Source organism: Anabrus simplex, chromosome 5, assembly GCF_040414725.1.
Source record: "Anabrus simplex isolate iqAnaSimp1 chromosome 5, ASM4041472v1, whole genome shotgun sequence".
Taxonomy (NCBI): Eukaryota; Metazoa; Arthropoda; class Insecta; order Orthoptera; family Tettigoniidae; genus Anabrus; species Anabrus simplex.
In genome coordinates, this window is record NC_090269.1 from 427,457,808 (window position 1) to 427,480,172 (window position 22,365).

The window sequence follows — 22,365 nt, forward strand, 5'->3', positions numbered from 1 at the left end:
GTAAAACAGAAGGTAAAAAAAAAGTTCGTGTTTATTTAGTAATCAACAATAACTTTGAGAAAAAAGAAATCCACTGTGCACTCGATCGTTGAAAATTATCATCATCAAAAGAAAGTGATGGTGAAGACAATAAAACAATCGATATCTTTACCTGTTGCAAATCTGAACGACACAAAACGTTCAGTAGGAAAGAAAAATAAACATAGTAAACTGTTGCCGGACACAATACGCTGTCTCATATGCGGACCATCGAATGCAGGGAAGACTAATGTAATGATTAATTTGTTATTGCAACCGAACGGGTTACGTTTTGAGAATGTGTATGTTTACTCAAAATCATTGTCGCAGAAGAAATATATTGAGCTAGAGAAGCTTTTAAAATCTATTAAAGAAATAAAATGCGAGTTTTACTCTGATCGTGAGCAAGTAATACCGCCAGAAAAAGCTCAAAAAAATTCCGTGTTTATTTTTGACGATGTAGCAAGCGACAAACAGCAGCACATGAAAGACTACTTTAGTAGAGGTCGACACCATATCGTGGATGTTTTTTACTTATGTCAGACCTATTCCTGCATTCCCAAACAACTTATTAGAGACAACGCTAATTTCATTATTCTGTTTAAACAAGATGCAAGAAATCTTCGGCATGTCTACGACGATCACGTGAACACCGATATGAGTTACAACCAGTTCACTGATTTATGTTATCGTTGTTGGTCACAGTCGAAATTCAGCTTTCTCGTTATCGATAAGGATAGCGAAATAAGCAAAGGTCGATATCGAAATGGATTCGATATATTTTATGTGATATAAATACGAGAGTGTATACATTAACGAACTCATTTTCGAATTGTTGAGTAGAGAAAGAACATCACGATGGCATCAAACAACAGAACCAGTAACGTGTATGTAACGCGACCATCATCACGTCATGATATTGCTACTAAATCATATGTAGATGAAAAAATGATGGTTAATACAAATTACGTAACATCAACATCTGACGGAAACTTAAGTATTCATGGTAAACGTTTAAAGAACGTCGGCAATCCTATAAACATGGAGGATGCTTGTAATAAAAATTATGTGTTAAAAACCGTTAAGGACAGTATTAATAAAGAAGAAATACAACGTGACATTTTAGATCTTAAAAATGAAATACATGACATATGTGAACTAGAAGAGGATGCAGTTGATTTTAAGAACAAAAGGCTGAACGGAATAGCTCCAGCGATGAATGGAAACGAAGCAGTTTCGCTTGACACAATGCGTACGCACACTAACCATGTGCAGAGAAATTTAGAGAAACGAGTTAACGACGTTTCTGCACGCATAGAATATGTTGATTCTCTTTTACGTGATATTGTGGATGATCACCTTCCTGTAACTGACAATATCCTCAACATGAACAACAAGAGAATATCGGGTGTGGCAGATCCTGAAGAGGAACAAGATGCAATTTCGCTTTTATTTTTAGAAAAGCATACAAAAGGTAGACTACTACAAGTGAATGACGATGGATCGATAGATATGCAAAATAAACGAGTAACAAACATCGGCAAACCTATTCATTCGACGGATGCGATTAATAAAGCATACCTGGAAAAACATTCAGCAGCGCGTGAAGAACTCGAAAAACTGAAGAATGAAATAAGCAATCAACAGAAACTAAACGTTGATGGGGGTGGTACTTTGAGTATGGAAAATAAGCGAATTACTAACGTACATAATCCGTTAAATGAGAAAGATGTTGCAAATAAAGTCTTTGTAGAACAGTATGCAGCTGCACGGAGAGAAGTTGACGAGTTAAAACTTGTCGTATCTAAACTTCAGAAAAATTCTCTACCAGTAGAATCTAACGGAGAATTAAATATGAAGAACAAACGAATTACAAATGTTGATTCACCTATCCACGAGCAAGATGTTGTTAACAAACAGTATTTAGAAACGTTTGCAACTGCAAAAGAAGAGTTTGAAGTGATGAAAAAGGAACTGCACAAAAAACCAAGAAAAGCTCTTTTTCAAATTAACAGTCTACCGTCAAATCAGTCACCAATATATATGCTACAAAACTGTCGTCTTATGTATAAGCTTCCCTACACGGGTACACTTACACCGTTAACAAGTACACGTGGTTCTCTGGTATATGCGATGATTAATCACGTGAACAATCCAATCGAATTAGAAGTAGGTACACCAATTGCTGTAAAGGAAGGTGATGAAATTCAATTCCGCCTAAAAGACCCAGAACAATGGAATACTAACGATCTTCCGCTCCATATACTCTTTGAATATACTATATATGAGTAAAACAATAGACGTTACGCTTCAGTTTAAAAAATGCAGGCGAACATAGTGGAAAAAAGTCGTGTAAAGGATAGACTAGCAAAATTAAGAAAAGATGTAAAAAAAAAATATCTCTCTCTTAAAGCAGATATGGCTTTAAACCAACTAAAGTTAGAAGAAACATTTAAACCAATAACTGCACCATTAAATAAACTACAGCAGCTTACAGTTAACTCGAATGGATTAGTTGCAAAGAAAAATCGAAAATTAAATAGTAATATAAGTGATGAGGCAGAAGAAGAATCGGAAGAAGAAGAAGAAGAAGAAGAAGAAGAAGAAGAAACTCTGGACAGAAAGGTTACAACTCTCCTGCAAAATTATCTTAACCCACAATTGAGACACAAAGTTGATAGAATATTCGGGGTTCGAGTAGTTCATGGAGAACACTATTTAGGGAGAAAAAAAGTACTGTTTCGCGATAACAATCTTATAATTGACAATTTTAACTATCCTTTAACTGAAGGTCTCCTTGAATTAATATTTCAGAAAGATCCGGACGCACAGTTGTATGATGATAAGGATCTGTCAGCTTACAGTCATATATTAAATTACACTAACGTGCACAGGAAACAGTATGACGCAGGCAAGCCAATGAGAGGCACGAAATCGCTCAAATTTCAAAAAATTATCAAGCCATTAGTAGAAGATGCAAAAGTGAAAAAAGGAAGGAGCACACCAAAATTTGTAAGTGTACACAAATACAAACGTACAGGAAGAGGATCAAAAGTAGCCAAGTGGAAAAATGAACAAAGAAAGAAGATCGAATTAGTTCACTGGAATGATCCAAACAGTCTAGTGGAGAGATTGAAAAAGTTAATAGCATCTAGAAGTGCTGGTCATTCGTCACACGAAAACGAAATCTTGTCAATCGAAGAAGAACTTCGAAAGTTGAGGTACATCGAATAAATGAACACTGCGCGGTGGGACGAACTTCCGTTCGCAAATATATTTAAAGCGGTTAGATTCTCAAAGGATATTTCAGTAATCTATGAAATTGGATGTGAAGACAGAAGAAGCAACTGGCAACAACTGGCTATAGATCGACTGCGATTCAAGAAACGAATAGACGACACAGAACGAATTCTTTTACCTATACTTTATGAACAATATCAGAGAAGAAATAGCGAAAGAACTCCACGCTCCAGTGCGAAAGAATTTTGAAAGACGGAGCGTTATTAGCCGGGGGAGAGATGATTTACATCAAGCGGATCTTGTTGATATGTCTCTGTTTTCGAAAGTTAATAGTGGATATAAATACATGTTAACTGTTATTGATGTTTATTCAAAGTATGCCTGGGCAGTTCCACTTAAAACAAAAACAGGAAACGAAGTAGTGGAGAATATGGAACGCATCTATTCAAAATGTAAACGCTATCCAAAACATCTGCAAACTGACAGGGGAAAAGAATTTTATAATAAGATTTTTCAACAGTGGATTACAATAAGAAAAATTAAGCACTATTCGACAGGGAGCAGCTTGAAGGCAAGCGTAGTTGAACGCTTCAATCGAACACTGAAGCAGTGGATGTGGAGGAAATTCTCGGCGTGCGGATCATACCACTGGCTTCGCATGCTACCAAAACTATTAGATGAATATAATAATCGAAAACATCGTACGATTGGTATGAAACCTAAAGACGTCACAAACAATCTACAACAACTTGCTACTGTGTACAAATTACGGGAAATGAAGAAAAAGAAGTCACCTTATCCACCAAAATTTAAAGTAGGTGACACAGTACGAATAAGTAAAATTAAGCGATATTTTACAAAGGGCTATACTCCTAATTGGAGTAATGAATTATTTACTGTAAGAAAAGTAAAAGAAACATCACCGAGAACTTACTTGCTTCACGACTATCAAAATAAACCAATATTTGGTGCGTTCTATGAACAAGAACTGCAGAAGACAAAACATCCTAAAATATACCTCATTGATAAAATTTTAAAAAGAAAGAACGACAAAGTTTTCGTATCGTGGCTAGGATTCGACGCCACGCATAATTCATGGATTCCGAAGGAATATGTATTCTAAAAAAAATCAATAGTAAGTACGCTAGTATAATATATTTTTAATTTTTTACTCTAATGTCTGATAGATTTACCATCTTATAGTGTCCTCTCTCTATTGTTGCAGACTTCCCTTGCCCAAGAAACTGTGCTGTTTGTTTTGTTGATGACAACGTTGGACATTACCTCAAGCAAGAAGATATTTCCACCTCAACTCTGCATAATTAATTCGAAACATTTGTGTAACATGTATCTTAATAAAATATAATAAACAAAATTTAACTAAAGATAACCTCTTGTAATTTTTTTAATATTAAATTCCAACCTTTTTCCTACTCCTTTACGTATCTGTGTTAGTGCGACGTAAAAAAAATTATATTTAATTAGTTTATCTTCCTAAGAGCAGAAAAGAAAGCAAGATAAATAAAATATATTTTTGCACTCACCTATAACAGTTCAAATAAATTAAATTCTCCTCCTCCTCCAGGATCACTTCTTAATCTTCTCCTATATAGAAAGAAAAAGTTAATGTAAGATTAAAATCTTTCGCAATCCGACAATAGACGAAGTCTTGAAATTTAGAAAAAAGTTAAAACTCACCAAAAATATCGCCATCACTTCCGTGATCGTCCATTAGCTCTCTTAGTTCTGCTAACATCGCGTTGCACGAAAAGAAACTAAATTTGTGGATAAATAATATATTGAAGTTCGGGCTTTCGCGCCGTAACAAAATACGTGTATGCAGCCTAACGAGAAGCCGAAACTCTTCGTTAGTCATATGCCGAATTCTGTTAACGATCGCTCTTTCAAATGAGCCCTGTACTTCTACTATATTATTTATCTCACACATTTCCATTAATCTAACTATTTCCCGCAGCGCGAGAAGCTTTTCAAAGAGAGTTTCTTGGACGGACGGCATTTCGAAGGCAGTTTGAAACTGTAACGTACCTACAGCAAGCGATCGCAGTATATATACCTGTTCTAACGGTGATATGTAATTTGAAAAAAAAAACAACTAGTTTCAAAAAACCTGCCTGGATACAACATCTGCTAGTAAGCTGCGTAGCGATCCGCACTTGAGTTCACGCATCCTCTTTTTTTGTAGCCTTGATGAAACCGTGGTCAAAGCACGACCATGACCAGCAATGACCGCGAAAGAAGTAAGGCGTTAACCGGTTTATGCGAAAGCTGCTTGCAGAAAACATCCGGGATAGATATACACTACAAAGGAATGTTCTGCTTCAAACATATGTCTACAAAATAATAATTTTACACACAATAAAGTTGCGTCTGGTAATATAATGTGAGATTATCTTACACCTAGCATTAAAATTTTTATATAAAGCAAGTGAATTCGCTCACATCTAGATGAGTACAAGTTCGATCCTCCTCGTTGGCAATCATAAAATTATTCTCTCTAGTTCGCTATTTTAACACTAGGTAACCGCTAAGAGAAGTGTACTTTAAAGCTAACTGGAGTATACACCATGTCAGTGTGACGTAACGTAAACTGTAGCACACTATTTAAAAAAGTGTGTGAATAAATATTAAGGTATTCTCTTTGTTGGCAACAGTGTGTGCGTGTCATCAGTCATGGAGCGACAAGTAAAGAATGAGTTTGGTGAGAAGAGAAACCGTAACATCCAGTGTAAATGTGAACTTTGTACACCAAGTATTAAACCTGATCCTTTACGTACAATATATTTCTCATTAGTAAGTGAGGCTATTACATCATACTATACACATGGCAGTTTACTTCGAATGCCACAACATCTAATTCGCTATTTACCATCTGGGTTTCTCTCAACATATGCCGCTAAAGATTTAGATGAAGCATGGGAGAAACTACCCTACTATGTAAAAGCAAAACTGGAAATAGCAGTTTGCAGCCCGTGTGTCAGACATTATTGCTACAGAGGACAAGACGAGGTTGATGGTTTTGACGGAGCGATTCCAATGATTAAAGACTGTGAAGCATGTAAGAAAGAATTTAATCATGTATTTTGAACTAACAGGTAAATAAAACAGTGTGATGTTCCACTTATTATTCGAGTTGCTTGAATAATTCATCCTAACCTATATATGCATACACATATTTTTTTTTTGTTTTTACACCATCCAAATGCTATAACCTTGAATCCTTTACCAGATTTTATTTTTCTATCCTCAAATCACCAACCTGTGTAGGTGTGACAAATTATAGCTTTCACTCACACACTGTCTCAATTCAGAGGTTGATTAAGAAATAATTCGTAATATTTTATTTAAAAAGAAACCATGCTTTACAGTTTTTCAACCAATATTTCAGCTACGTGGCAGCACGTTCTTTTGTTTTGTTAAAACACTGTCGTGTTTGATGTCTTTGTTCACTGAAGTTCTTTGCTGTTGTTCTTTGCGGTGAATTCACGCACCCCTAACCGATTCATTAGACGATTTATTATTTCATCTTCCGTGCTAAACATATATATTCGATATAATTTTTGATGAGATAGCACATCATGTGTTTGCCTAACTAATTTATTAGTTCAGAGATCATAATGCATTTTTTTTGTGTTAGCCATCTTGGACAAAGATAATAAGAAATCACAGACATGACACTCTCATGTATGAGCTGTTTGACCTCGATGAGTATACACAGTTGCCGACGTATCCAACAAAAATGGCGAGATGTTTTTGTTTTATTCCGTATGTAAAAATTCATACTATCGCGTTCGTAACAACGGAATGTCTTAATCAACCTCTGATTTCAGACTTTATCCGAGTTTTTTTTAATTTGTTTTTTACCTAGTACAATGATATTTCATAGATGACATTTATTGATGTAAGGTTAGTAAACAATGCGTGTATCTATCGTCAAGAATTACAGCTAGATGTGCATCCTGTTGAAAAAATAATTAAAGGTAAGTAGTCATGAAAAATATTTTTATTATTTAATTAAACTAAGCACTTTTGTGTTGTCCTTCACTCATCACCAACCAGTTGGCTAGAGTTGTTACTCGCTAACCTTCAACAGACCAAAGCTGGAGGAGAGGAGCGATTCTTTTTTACAAAAAAAAAATCTCATATCCTGTTCACCTTTTGGGCAGCAAGTAACCTTGTCAAGCAAATCCAGTTGCTGCAATTATTTAACATGTAGCTGTCTCACCTTGAGCAGTGAGAGAAACTCCACCAAGTAACTTTTAGAAGCAAATCTACTCACAGAACCTTGCCTTTCAAGAAATATTTACCTCTTACATAAAGACCTCTGGGTAAGTGTAGTTAACATTTCCTACATGCACCCTAACAAGTAAAAAGAACTCTGCAAAAAAAAAAATATATAAATTTAGTACCATATCTAACATGATGATTTTTGTCAAAATGTCTTTCCTGTCACCAACATAAACATTTCAAGAGGTAATCACATAGGCAAGTAGGGTAGAATATTTTTTTTTTAATTGAGCTAAGCACTTTTATTACACTCAATAGAGGATCTTTTTTTTTAATCTCTACTAGAAGAGTGAGGTTAATAGTGAACTTGTTTTGCTCTTACAATACCTTTCAGTAAAAAGATACTCAATTACGCACCAAAACAAGTGATGTCACCTATCACGCCCACCCACCCTAAGCATAGCAGTAGTAAGCTACCGCAAGGAGCGACATTCCACACTTGTGTGTAGCCTTGACAGCGAGAGGCGCCCCCCGCACGTGCCTTGCCAAGTGAGAGGCCCCTTCAGGGAGTGAAGCGCACGGGGCATGCGCAGTGGCTGCCGCTGGTCCAGAATTCTTCTATCGAAACTCTGGTCCAGCTTTCTTCTAGGTACTCTACTCGCTCATATAGTGCTACTAATCACAGGTACTGTAAAAGCCGTCGTGCTCTCGTTTGCTACTAATCACAAACCTATTTATTACCCAACATAGTAGTATTACCCGCAAGTAAAACCGATCCATGGTGTTCCCAGCGCGGTGGTACTAATCACAAGTAGTTTCATGGTTCTAATTTGGTCATCCCTTGATCGCCCCTTTTAGTCGCCTCTTACGACAGGCATGGAATACTGTGGGTGAATTCTTCGTCTGTGTCCCCCACCCACAGGTGGTAATTGCCTTTTTTTGTCACTCTTTTACACCCTGCTCAATTCTGATTACATTTCAGAAAGTGTGATCCTATGTAAATTTATAGCAAAAATATTATCATTGCTCTTCATATGCTTGAAATGTGTTTCCACAATACGTGCATAGTTAAATTAGGCGACACAGTTATACAAAACTGGAATGTTTACTACAGAATCTTATTACAATTTTTAAGAATAAAACTGAACATGGACGATGGACGTTCACTTAGTATCAGAATTAGAAAATTATTAACGAGTAAGCCACAGTATGGAAATCATCCATGAAAACGTAACTTTTGTACAAACCGAACGCCGTTTCGAAGTATCAATCAATCAATCAATCAATCACTACTGATCTGCATTTAGGGCACTCGCCCAGGTGGCAGATTCCCTATCAGTTGTTTTCCTACCCTTTTCTTAAATGATTTCAAAGAAATTGGAAATTTACTGAACATCTTCCTTGGTAAGTTATTCCAATCTCTAACTCCCCTTCAAATAAATGAATATTTGCCGCAATTTGTCTTCTTGAATTCCAACTTTATCTTCATATTGTGATCTTTCCTACTTTTAAAGACGCCACTCAAACTTATTCGTCTACTAATGTCATTCCACGCCATCTCTCCGCTGACAGCTCGGAACATACCACTTACTCAAGCAGCTCGTCTTCTTTCTCCCATTTCTTCCCAGCTCAAACTTTGCAACAATTTTGTAACGCTACTCTTTTGTCGGAAATCACTCAGAACAAATCGAGCTGCTTTTTCTTTGGATTTTTTCTAGTTCTTGAATCAGGTAATCCTGGTGAGGGTCCCATACACTGGAACCAAACTGTAGTTGGGGTCTTACCAGGGACTTATATGCCCTCTCCTTTACATCCTCACTACAACCCCTAAACACCCTCATAACCATGTGCAGAGATATGTACCCTTTATTTACAATTCCATTTATGTGATTACCCCAATGAAGATCTTTCCTTATATTAACACCTAGATACTTACACCGGGCGAGTTGGCGCCGTGCATGTAGAGGCGCGCGGCTGTGAGCTTGCATCCGGGAGATAGTAGGTTCGAATCCCACTATCGGCAGCCCTGAAAATGGTTTTCCGTGGTTTCCCATTTTCACACCAGGCAAATGCTGGGGCTGTGCCTTAATTAAGGCCACGGCCGCTTCCTTCCAACTCCTAGGCCTTTCCTATCCCATTGTCGCCATAAGACCTATCTGTGTCGGTGCGACGTAAAGCCCCTAGCAAAAAAAAAAAAAAAGATACTTACAATGATCCCCAAAAGGAACTTTCACAAATCAACGGAGTAATTAAAACTGAGAGGACTTTTCCTATTTGTGAAACTCACAACCTGATGTTTAACCCCGTTTATCATCATACCCTTGCCTGCCGTCCATCTCACAACATAATCGAGGTCATGTTGCAGTTGCTCACAATCTTGTAATTTATTACTCTATACAGAATAACATCATCTGCAAAAATCCTTATCTCTGATTCCACTTCTTTACTCATATCATTTACATATATAAGAAAACATAGAGGTCCAATGATACTGCCCTGAGTAATTCCCCTCTTAATTATTACAGAGTTAGATAAAGCTTCGCCTACTCTAATTCTCTGAGATCTATTTTCTAGAAATATAGCAACCCATTCAGTCACTCTTTTGTCTAGTCCAGTTGCACTCCTTTTTGCCAGTAGTCTCCCATGATCCACCCTATCAAATGCTTTAGACAGGTAAATCGCAATACAGTCCATTTGGCCTCCTGAATCCAAGATATCTGCTATATTTACTAGTATTTACCGGTACTGCTTTTGCATATTTTCTGACTTTTACAAAAAAATCAGATATAACAATTCACTATAGCAAGTAAACGTTTTGCTGTTAGGAATTCTTACTATAAGACTTTTGCTGTAGTTCCATTGATATATGTACCATCACTTTGGGTCCACATATCTTAGTGCCAAATTACCTTTTCCTACGGTGGCCTTTGCCACTGTTCGGGTTTCTACAGTAGCACAGAGATAAAAATGAATGGGAGAAAAATATTTTAAAAAATATCAAATTGCAAACTAAAATGTAACTTGAACATATTCAGCAAATGAGTAAATAAGGAATGTTAAAATAACCAATTACAAGCGATGGACGTAATTAGGAATATAAAGCACTGCGATCTGACCCAGAAAAAGTGTACTTGTGGTAATAAAATTGAAAGAAATATAGTACTTTATGAATGCCGCATTAAACCAAATGTAAGCAACCTTTATTCATGGTTGAAAAAATTCCACTCTGCTTAGAATAGGTATCCATTAGAATGGCTGGTACAGTAGATGACATCCTTTTATAAACGCAACAGGAGAAAGTTCCAAAAAAATACTGCCAGTAGTGAGTTTTCGTCGTCATGTAGACTTGGGCCCTGTTTTGTGAACAATGTGTTAATTTTACTGAGAAATGTTGGCCAACACGTTAACTCGTGAGAGTTACGGGCGGTGAGAATCTAGAAGGCAGTTACAGAACCAAGTGGATTCTGTGCACGCTCTGAGGCTATTTTGTTTGAATACAGCTGTAAAACACGGTGCATGAAATTGGCATACTACACGAAATTGTCTCAACATTTGAATAGCAATCTCAAGCTAAGAACGGGAAACCGTAATTCACAGACCTCTCTCTATTGACCTTTCCATGCTGTTCGGGAACCCAAAATACGAGGGCGAATCAAAAAGTTACACTAGCTCGCCGCGAGAGCACCCTGTGTGCCATGACCGTGGCCAACGCGGAGCAAGCTACAGAAACTGCTGACACGTCCGATATGAAGATTGGTGTGGTATTCAGTCGTGTTTTGTGTGCAGAGCGGGCTAGGTTCAATGGCGCGTCAAATGGATGTTCACTCAAAATTGGAGGTGCGTGCAACGATCAGATTTCTATGGGTTAAACGGTTCAGTTGCACTGACATTTGTGAAATCACTGCTGTATACGGTGGGTGTGCAACTTCTCGCCCAGGTATTGCAAAGTGGTGTACGCAGTTTGACGCCAGATGGATGAATCTCACGGACGAATATCGCGAAGGAAGGCGCGCAACGTCCAGTACCGTTGCAAATGTTGAAACCGACCTCGATAGCTGCAGTCGCTTAAGTGCGGCCAGTATCCAGTATTCGGGAGATAATAAGTTCGAATCCGACTGTCGGCAGCCCTGACGATGGTTTTCCGTGGTTTCCCATTTTCACATCAGGCAAATGCTGGTGCTGTACCTTAATTAAGGCCACGGCCACTTCCTTCCCAGTACTAGCCCTTTCCTGTCCCATCGTCGCCATAAGACATATGTGTCGGTGCGACGTAAAAGCCAATAGCAAATGTTGACCGTGTGGATCGGATCATTAGAGAAAATTGCCAGCATGTCGACATTTCGTATAGCAGTGCGTTCTCCATTTTTCTCCAGCATCCTGGATTTCGTAAACTATGTCAAAGATGGGTCCAACGTATGCTCACAAATGTTCACAAGGGACGTTTCCAATAGTCACTGGCATTTTCGCAAAGGGATTCTGTGGAGAATCATCACAGGGGATGAAACGCGGGTCCACCACTTCACCCCCGAAACAAAGAGAACATCGATGGAATGGGTGCACACATCACCACCATGAAAGAAGGCGAAGCTCCAACCTTCAGCAGGAAAGGTAATGGCGACAGTGTTCTTTGACATGAGGTGTGGTACACGTGAAAATTATGCCGAAAGGCACGACAAAAACTCCGATTTCATACTGTCAAACATTGAACCGGTTGTGTAAGGCAATTAAAGAAAAGCGGCAGGGAAATGTGAGCCCCGGTGTGATTTTGTTGCACGATAACGTAACACCCCACACGGCCCGCCAAACGTCCGAACTGCTGCAGCGATTCAAGTGGGAGGTGTGGCAACATCCTTCATACAATCCAGACTTAGCGCCATGCGATTATCATGTCTTCGGTACGCTGAAAAAGGATCTCTGTGGACCAGGATTCCGAAAGGATGAGGTGAAAGCAGCTTTCTCCAGGTGGTTACATAGCGCTGGAGGTGATTTCTACACATCCGAAATCGAAAAGTTGGTTGACCGTTCCGAGAAATGTTTACTCTCTTGGGGACTATGTGAAAAAGTGTTAAGTTGTCATAGTTGTGTTGCCTACGTGTAGGTGGTTTCATAAATGGATAACGTAGAAGAGTAACTTGCCTTTTGATTTGCCCTCGTACTTCATTGTACCAATACCAAACAGCTTGCGGACTCCACCGCACGGAGGTACAAACACTGAAGAAAAAGACAATGGCATTGGCTTTACATTCCACCAATTACTTTTACGGTTTTCGGAGACGCTGAGATGGCAAAATTTAGTCCCGCAAGAGTTATTTTACATGTCAGCAAATCTAGACACGAGGACGACGTATTTGAACACGCCTTCAAATAACACTGGACTGAGGCAGGCTGGAACCTGCCAAACTGGGGTCAGAAGGCCAGCGCGTCAACCGTCCGAGCCACTCAGCCCAGCTGAAGAAAAAGAGGACTTTGTAAACGGGGTCAGAAGGCCAGAGTCTCAACCGTCCGAGCCACTCGGCCCAGCTGAAGAAAAAGAGGACTTTGTTACTAGTCTTACACTGCAGTCATACTCCAAGAAAAAGTTATGCGCTGAACGAATAACCCAGCAAAAGTCATGGCATTGCATGTGTTACCTTATATGTCCTTTAAAATAATAAGTCAACCAAATACTGAGCTCTTAGTGGGACGTAAAACCAATAATATTAACAAATATAATTCTTAATTCACTCAAACTGGAATCGGCAGTGTTTAGTATCATACATTCCAGACTTAGGAGATTATGGACCTGTAAAGTAATGGTTATTGCAGTTGTCTTTTAAGCTGAAAGACAAAGTTTTTAATCCAGTTGGCTTCAATTTTTTAAATACGTAAGAAAGATAATTCTTTATGTGTAAAGTTGGGAGAGGAAATATGGAACACTTCTTTCTTGTCAGCAACAACTTATTCAATACCCCAAACTACCTCCATCCTTCAACAGCAGTAGATGGCGACGAAGCTTCAACCTAGACCTGATATTTGTGAACCCGCGCTCTTATAAATGCAACGCACTAATAACGTGCCTCAGCACACAGAGCCACGCCGCTCAGTAAACATTTGAAGGGTACACAGGAAAAGGGGGGAATGTCAGTGTAAAACAAAAATGAATTCACACTACCCATATATACTTTATGGTCAGGAGAATAGTTTAAGACAATGTCCAACCAAGAAAAGGGAACAGTCACGGAAATATAACAAGTTTCAGAATACATGTACAATTGATGGAAGGGGAATGTCACCACAGAACAAGAAACAAAAGGGGAATGTCAGCTTGGTATGCGGCAGCACTGTTTTACATGAAGCCGAGTTGAGTTATGGAAAAGAATCCCAATAGTCCTGTGTCATATGAACCCTACCGGAAAAAATTCTGTAACAAATTTAACATACGTTTTGGATATCCTCGCGCGGATACGTGCAGCACATGCGACACTTATGCAGCTGAGGTTAAAATTAGAATGACTTAACAAACATTGTGCAGAGCGTAAGAAAATTGAAGCTCAATTGTATCACTTGGGCATTCAAAACAAATTGCATCTTAAAAAAGCTTAACAGTATTATACACGTAAACGACTTGTGAGGCTCACTTCCAAGAAAGATCGTGATAGGAAAGCAGTAGCGACGGATTTCCAAAAGAATTTATGCATACCTAACTTATCCACTAACGACGCGTATTACCGTAGACAGCTCCCACTGTTCTCCTTCAATATACATGTTTTTGTCCAGTGGACACACTGTGTTCTATACATACCCAGAGACAGTTGCACATAAAGCATCAGATGAAGTGTGTTCTGTTACATCATTTTATATTTGTGAACTTGGTGACGAGATAAACCACTTCACAATCTTCTGTGATTCTGCATATGGACAGAACAAGAACTGGACTGTTTTCAGATTTCTCCATTTTGTAGTTCATCATGCCAAACGCCTCGATTCTGTGAAAATAGTATTTCCAACTCATGGGCAGTCATACTGAGCGTGATAGAAACAATCAGAAATGTACAGCTGAAACGCCAGAAGACTGGGTGGATCATTTTAGGAGTGTCAGAAGTGAGCCCTTCCCTTTCCATGTAATCAAAGTTGATCAACCAATGATCCGTCAATGGACCACGTTTTTGACTCCTTTGTACAGAAAAGTTTGCCCTTTTAAAACTAGACCCATAAGGGAACTTGTCATCTCCATTGAGCATCCATGATTCAAGGAATACAGAGACGGTTACAATGGCCATTGGGAAAGACCTGCTGTAAATGCTCCAAGATCAACTCCACACTTCCCAGAAACACCAGTTAGCGAGTTCGTTCTTCCAGAGTCATCTTATGAATGTAAGTACAAGAGTTAGTGTACTCTAAGTTTCTCTACATTCGCAAACATGCTGGGAATATTGAGACTTTATATTTGTGAGTTATTTCTAATTCAGGTTTACATCCCATCTCTGAAGCAAAATTTTCTGATCTGCATGTCCTTAGATCACTTTGTGGACCAGAAGGAACATCCTTCCTTGATACACTTCCTCACTACCGGTATTAACTGACAGGGTAATATTATTTGTTAGGTTTTGTTAAAAGTGACATCCCTCTTTATTTCCGTGATAATGTGTTCATAAGACTGACATTCCCCGTTATTTTCGTGAAAATTTTGCATTTATTTCATTTTCAATTTTTTAAAATTATAAAACTTAATTCTACATTTTCATTATTACCTATGTGTAAGTACAAGAGTTTATGGGTAACTCTGAACACTTGGAGATAACGTTTATGTTTTTTGACCACAACGTGAAGAGAAAATACATTAGGCTAACCTTACATAATATAATACTTATGTACATGTATTATTGTAGACAGTATTAAAGGTTGAATTATCTCAGTTTGTAGAAAATATGAGATCCGCCCCTTTTGCCGTGACCCTTAATTTCTTAGTCGCTTCATCATACCTGCCAACTTTTAAAAATAAAAAATTGGAAGATAATTTAATTCTTGGACTTCATCACGTAGCCTATAACATTGCGCCATATTCTAGATGAAAAAGGGCATTTTAAAGGGCATATATATCTACAGTTACAATGGGAATCGACCATTAAATATTAATTCTTAAACAAAAAAACGTGAAAATGGTTACAAGAAAATGTGCCTAATAATTCTCATTTATGACACATACATACATATAATATTCATATCACACCGACACACACAACAAAATGCAGAATAGCTTCCTTTATTAGACTGTAAAATGAACAGAAATTTTATGGGTATCTCTGAACACTTGGAGATAACGTTTATGTTTTTTTGACCACAACGTGAAGAGAAAATACCGGAAACCGTCACCGACACAACTCGCTGAAATACATTCAACTCACTACAATTCTGAAGTAAGAATGAACACAAATGCACTGAAATACGCGTATCTACCATATACAAAACAGATCAGCATGTCTCATACATTATTAACCTACTACTTTGACAGGGGGAAAAGCACAGAACTGCAAGAAAAATCACGTGGCCTACAATTCCGACGAAACCACGCACAGAAAATATTTTAACAGCGCGCGAACCACACAATAACAAGCTCATTCTTTCGTTCCGATTAACTAAGTCGCTAGCGCGCGCTAACCCCTCTCGCTTGTAGGACGATTGCCGTACGAAATCCCCAGCTGCAAGCATACAAGTGCTGTGGTAAACGGGAAACTCGATACAAGAAGGCGACGGGCAATGCATTCACGAAATAAGGCATCAAATAAATACGCTTGAAAATGAAGTTGCGTAGCTTGCACAAGCACATAAGAATGTATCCTTTATCCAACGGGAAGAGTATTGAGCGTACTGGAGGTTATATTGGTGAAAAATAGTCAGAAGAATAAATCGGAAAAGCAGAAGACTAGTTAAAAAACTAAAAAAAAAGCTCCCGGGTAAATCGGAAGGGTTGGCAGGTAATCTTCATCAATCACATTTTAATGTCGGTGCTGCTGACATGGAGTTTATGACTCATCCGCTACTGCAGACGTTATCTCGGGTTCACATCGTTGTTCAATAATGATCCGCTGCGTAATTGTTTAAGACGATGAAAGAGGGAGTGAGTCGTCATATCCAATAAATAGTCTGTCAGAGACCACATCAGTAGAGCCCTGCACGAATGCGGATATCCGCGAACTTAGTGTCTTGGCGGATACAAACGGTTTGGCAGTGCGAATATTTTCTAAATAGTGACGTTTATTGAACTTCACTCGGCTATACTCTTATTTTTCCTGGTGATTAGGCGACCCTCGACAGTGGTATGGGGGAATGGTGACCACAAAAACGGAAATCTGACCTGAGCCTACCAGGCTCCTGCCCGCAATTAATGGAAGGAAGGAACAATGGTCAATGTCGGTAGTTGTTGCAAGAGAAAATCCCCCATAAACCTGCGATTGTTAGGGGTTCTGGTGCCAGGCCACACATCTGTCAGTTTCAATACCTTGGGTGTAATACACTGTAGTTAAATATTTGCAATATCCGCGGATGTTATTTTGTATATCCGCGCAGGGCTCTATCAGTAGCTGAAGGTTAACACCACGTTGTACTGTTACAGTGCTGTATTGAGTGTGAAATGCCTTCAAAACGGAATAACGTAGTTGTTTCCATGGCCAAAAGTTAGAAGCATTAAACATGCTGGACACAGGAAAAATTTTGAAAAATATTGCCGTAGACTATGGCGTAGGGACATCAACTGCGTGAGATTGGAAGAAAACCCAAAAAGAAATTGAAGACTTCTGATGATGATGCTTGTTGTGTAAAAGGAGCCTAACATCCAGGTCATCCGCCCCTACTGGTACGAAATGAAATGACAAATTAAACATCCAAAACCCTCCACTGACCTGAATTCAAAACGTATGACGAAGAATGAATGGATAGATATGAATTTAAAATAATCTGTGGAACCGACCCACAGTGCCTAACATGCACAGAAGATGGCGTAAAACAATATTAGTACTGACCAAGGGACTGCTTCTATAGCGCGATACTGAATCGATGGTGCTTGCAGTCGAAAGGGGTCCAAAATCCTTGTCATCGCCCCCTCATGATGGTACTTATCGCTAGGAAAGTAGAACCATAGTCCGAATCTGCCACCTGGGCGACTGCCCTAAATGCAGATCAGTATTGATTGATTGTCTCTGTGGTGTAGTAGTTAGTGTGATTAGCCACCACCCCCGGAGGCCCGGGTTCGATTCCCGGCTCTGCCACGAAATTTGAAAAAGTGGTACGAGGGCTGGAACGGGGTCCACTCAGCCTCGGGAAGTCAACTGAGTAGAGGCGGGTTCGATTCCCACCTCAACCATCCTGGAAGTGGATTTCCGTGGTTTCCTACTCCTCCAGGCAAACGCCGGGATGGTACCTAACTTAAGGCCACGGCCGCTTCCTTCCTTCTTCCTTGTCTATCCCCTCCAAACTTCCCAGCTGAGGCAGCCTGGACGAGGTACTGGTCATCCTCCCCAGTTGTATCCCCGACCCAACTCACGCTCCAAGACACTGCCCTTGAGGCGGTAGAGGTGGGATCCCTCGCTGAATCCGAGGGAAAACCCAACCCTGGAGTGTAAGCAGATTAAGAAAGTAGAACCATGGTATTTGTCATGTCGCGGTACTGGTCAGAAGTAGCGTACTCGCGGTATTCCTAACATTATGGTACTACTCACAGGTAATGAAATTCGCACATGGAATACAGACCTATGGTGTTTCGCACATTGCGGCGCTATTTACAGGCAACGCAAACCCATGGTGTTCATCACATAAGTGTACTAACCACAGGGATTCGCGCTAACCCGTAGTGTTCCTCACAGAGTGGGTACTAATCATAGGCAAGCCAGAACCATGGCGTCGCTCATCCCATGGTGTCACTCGTATAGTGCTACTAATCACAGGTACTGTAAAAGCCGGCAACGCATTCTTTGCTACTAATCACAAACCTATTTGGTACCTAACATAGTGGTACCACACGCAAGTACAAGCGACCAGCGACCCATGGTGCCATGGTGTTCCCCGCGTGGTGCTTCATGGTTCTAATACAATCATCCCTTGGTCGCCCCTTACGACAGGCAGGGGATACCGTGGGTGTATTCTTCGTCTGCGTCCCCCACCCACAGGGGCTGAAGACTTCTGCTTTAAAATGAAAGACAGTTTAGAGAATAGTGGCACAGTAAGGAAAGCTAGAAATTAATGATTTTTTTTTTTTTTTTGCTACTTGCTTTACGTCGCTCCGACACAGGTAGGGGTCTTATGGCGACGATGGGACAGGGAAGGGCTAGGAGTGGGAAGGAAGCGGCCGTGGCTTTAACTAAGATACAGCCCCAGCATTTGCCTGGTGTGAAAATGGGAAACCACGGAAAACAATTTTCAGGGCTGCCGACAGTGGGGTTCGAACCAATCTCCCGAATACTGGATACTGGCCGCACTTAAGCGACTACAGCTATCGAGCTCGGTTAATGAATCTCTAGAAGACGCATTATTCATGTGGTCTAGTGAAAAAAAAGAGCATGGTGTTCCGATTTCAGGGCTGGTTTTACAAGAAAAGGTGCTCAGTTTAAACAGCAAACTAGCAAATGGAGATCCTAACTTCACAACTAGTCAGGGTTGGTTGAAAAGGTGGAAAGCCCGTCATGGCAAACGCCACCTTTTAGTGACTGGTGAAAGTTTTCTTAGGGAATAAAGACGTTGCTGACAGTTTCATAAAGGAATTTCAGAACATGATTTGCTCCAGTAACTTAACGCCAGACCAGATATATAACGCCGATGAAACTGGACCGTTTTATCACATGCTACCAAATAAGACATCAGCAAGGGGTTATAAAAGTAGTACAGATAGCATTACAATTATAACATGCACCAATGCATCTGGAGGACATACATTTCCTCACCTGTTCATAGGGAAATAAAAAAAGCCGTGCCCAAACTTGTGAATCGATCTGCCTTGCCGGTTTTACAGGTCCAAAAAGAATGGAACTTTCAAAAACCTGTCAAGACGACTTCGTGACGAACGTAAAAAGGGTTTTAACGAAACAAGGTTTGCCACTGCAGGCCATTTTGTTCACTGACAATGCGCCGTATGCCTGAGTGGCTCAGGAGGCAGCGTGCCGGCCTCTCACCGCTGGGTTCCATGGTTCAAATCCCGGTCACTCCATGTGAGATTTGTGCTGGACAAAGCGGAGGCGGGACAGGTTTTTCTCCGGGTACTCTGGTTTTCCCTGCCATATTTCATTCCAGCAACACACTCCAGTATCATTTCACTTGTCATTGCTCCAGAGGAGTGAGACAGGCTTCGGCAGCCGGCACGAATTTCTATCCTCGCCACAAGATCGGGGCTTCATTCAAACAACCCTACTGACATTTTAATAACGTTTCTGTGATTTCCCTAGTAGAAGGGTTAGTTTTGACTAGCAGTACTGCAGTACTTAAATAGAAAACGTACATAAATTAGAATGTAGCATTAGCATTAGAAAAATGGAAGAAATTATTTATTGAAGTCTCTGGTTAAATAGGAAATAATTTTGATGTCCAAGTGAGGTTAAAAAGAAGACGCACTCCAACTAAAGTTAACAATTTTGGAAAATAGGATGTAACGGAGATTTATTGATTTATATTTCATAAGCGAACAGCAAGGATTGTCTTGTATTAAAAACTGATTCATTTAAAACGTCAGCTGCACGAAATAATGCTATTTCGCCAGAAACAATGATTCTGGTTACTTTAAGATATTATGCAGCAGGTATTTATATCATTAACGTCGGGGACCACAAGCCTTAAATTGCTGTCTTCTTATATAAAATACTGTTAATGGCATAAATACTGTAATGTGAAGCATAAAAATATACTTGCATAAACGGTGTAATACGTCCTATGAATTTGACCTGATGGCTGTGATCGTTAGAGAGTCAGGTCTTCATCGTCCGAGATTAGTCGGTTCGAATCCAGTTGGTCGAAAATATTTTTACCATCAGAATGTTGCCCTGCACGGTAGGAGAGGTGGTGGTATACAATTTAGAATCACTAGATTGCATGTAAAAAAGCCTGGATTAAATTCCAAACCTCTCTGACGTTTTATATGGAGTCGGCGCATTGACGCCGTGATGGTAATTCGTCCGTCGGATGGAGACGCAAAGCCCTGAATAAACCCCTTGGTGCTATACGGAGAGCAATAGGCTGTGTCGACATTGGGCTTCAGCCTCCCCATTCCTAATAATAATAATAATAATGTTTCTACGTCCCACTATTTTGACAGTTTCCGGAGACGCCGAGGTGCCGGAATTTTGTCCCGCACGAGTCCTTTCAGGTGCCAGTAAGTCTACAGACATGAGGCTGACGTATTTCAGCACCTAATACCACCGGTCTGCGCCTGAATCGAACCTACCAAGTTAGGTTCAGAAGGCCAGTGCCTCAACCATCTCAACCACTCAGTACGGCGCCCCCTTCATACTATCATATATCACGTCATTCCTCTCATCTCATTACCGCCTCTGATGTGGTTGACGTCAGGAAGGACATAGGTCATACAGCGTTCAGCTTCAAGAACATGTCCATTGGTTAGCAAAACTATTGAAATCCAGATTAAATGTACATCCTGCTTATCTTCTTGAGCTAGTGACAGCGCTATAAAATGTTTAAGCAACCATCAAGATCGGGGATTTTTACGGTATTTCTCACGAAAATGTGCCTTTCCCTCGAGTAAATTCCTTACATTTACAATACAATTACTACCTTACTCATCTTGCCTAGTACGCCTCGCTTTGGCGTCGCCATCAGTTGTTGCAGTTTTCCTGTAACCGTATAGCCTTCGATAGTGCTATTTGAAGACACAACCAGCCCCTGGGCTAATGACCCAACAAACAGACGAAGCACAAAATAAACTGTGCAGGGAAAATATAACAGAAACATTCTTGTCATTTGAAGCACCAAAATTTAACAAAATGTTTAAATCCCAACTGTGACCACGCTCAGATAACTAATCTGATATTCTCCAAGTTCTCGCAACCCATTCTTGACAGGCTATACCTGGAAAATGTCGAATAACTGTGATGCTGTAGACTGGAGTTCTACTCTGCAGATAAATGCAGAAATTATTAAAACTACATTGCTGGAAGTTAAGTACAGTACCACAGCTTTATTTTCGAGTGATCAGGATTTTCGGAATCTGATCAAATATTATATGACTCACATAACGTGTTTGTTTTGTCATGTTTCTGGCAACTGCTCTTACTACTGCCAGCGTACCAGCAATAGAAATATTAATGCTATAGGGAGATGCATATAGTAGTACATATAGCAAACTAGGTTGTTATAAATGAGTACAGAATCAAGTAAAACATTTCCAAATAATACATCCTCATTGGTCTGTCTGCTGGATCCGAGGTTTGTGAGATCCATGATCCTGGCCAAGGGCGATGGATTTTATTAGGAGACAGATCCCGAGCATGCTTGGAATTTGCTTACTTGAAATTCACATAAATGTTGATTTTCTGAAGAAAGGAATGTTGCTAAAAGTCCAGGATTTTTTATTTCAACGTTCTTCAGTGTTCCAAAAGATAAAGCAGACATAAAAAAACACGTATTAGGCCCACAGTAGGCTACTTAATGGTAAAGCATGTTAGAGAAAAATAAGAAATAAAAAGTGCTCTCCAAGAAATTTTAGACAATGGGTAAAATTATACGACAACTGTTCTCACAAATGTAAATAATTTAGTTATGAGTAGAGGTAATATCCCGCTCAATTTCTACTTTATTCACTACGTACGATAGCATTAATTCGCCACAAACAGTTGATATTAATACAAAGATGTCGGTCATTGAATTACTTGGCTCTGATTGGCCAAT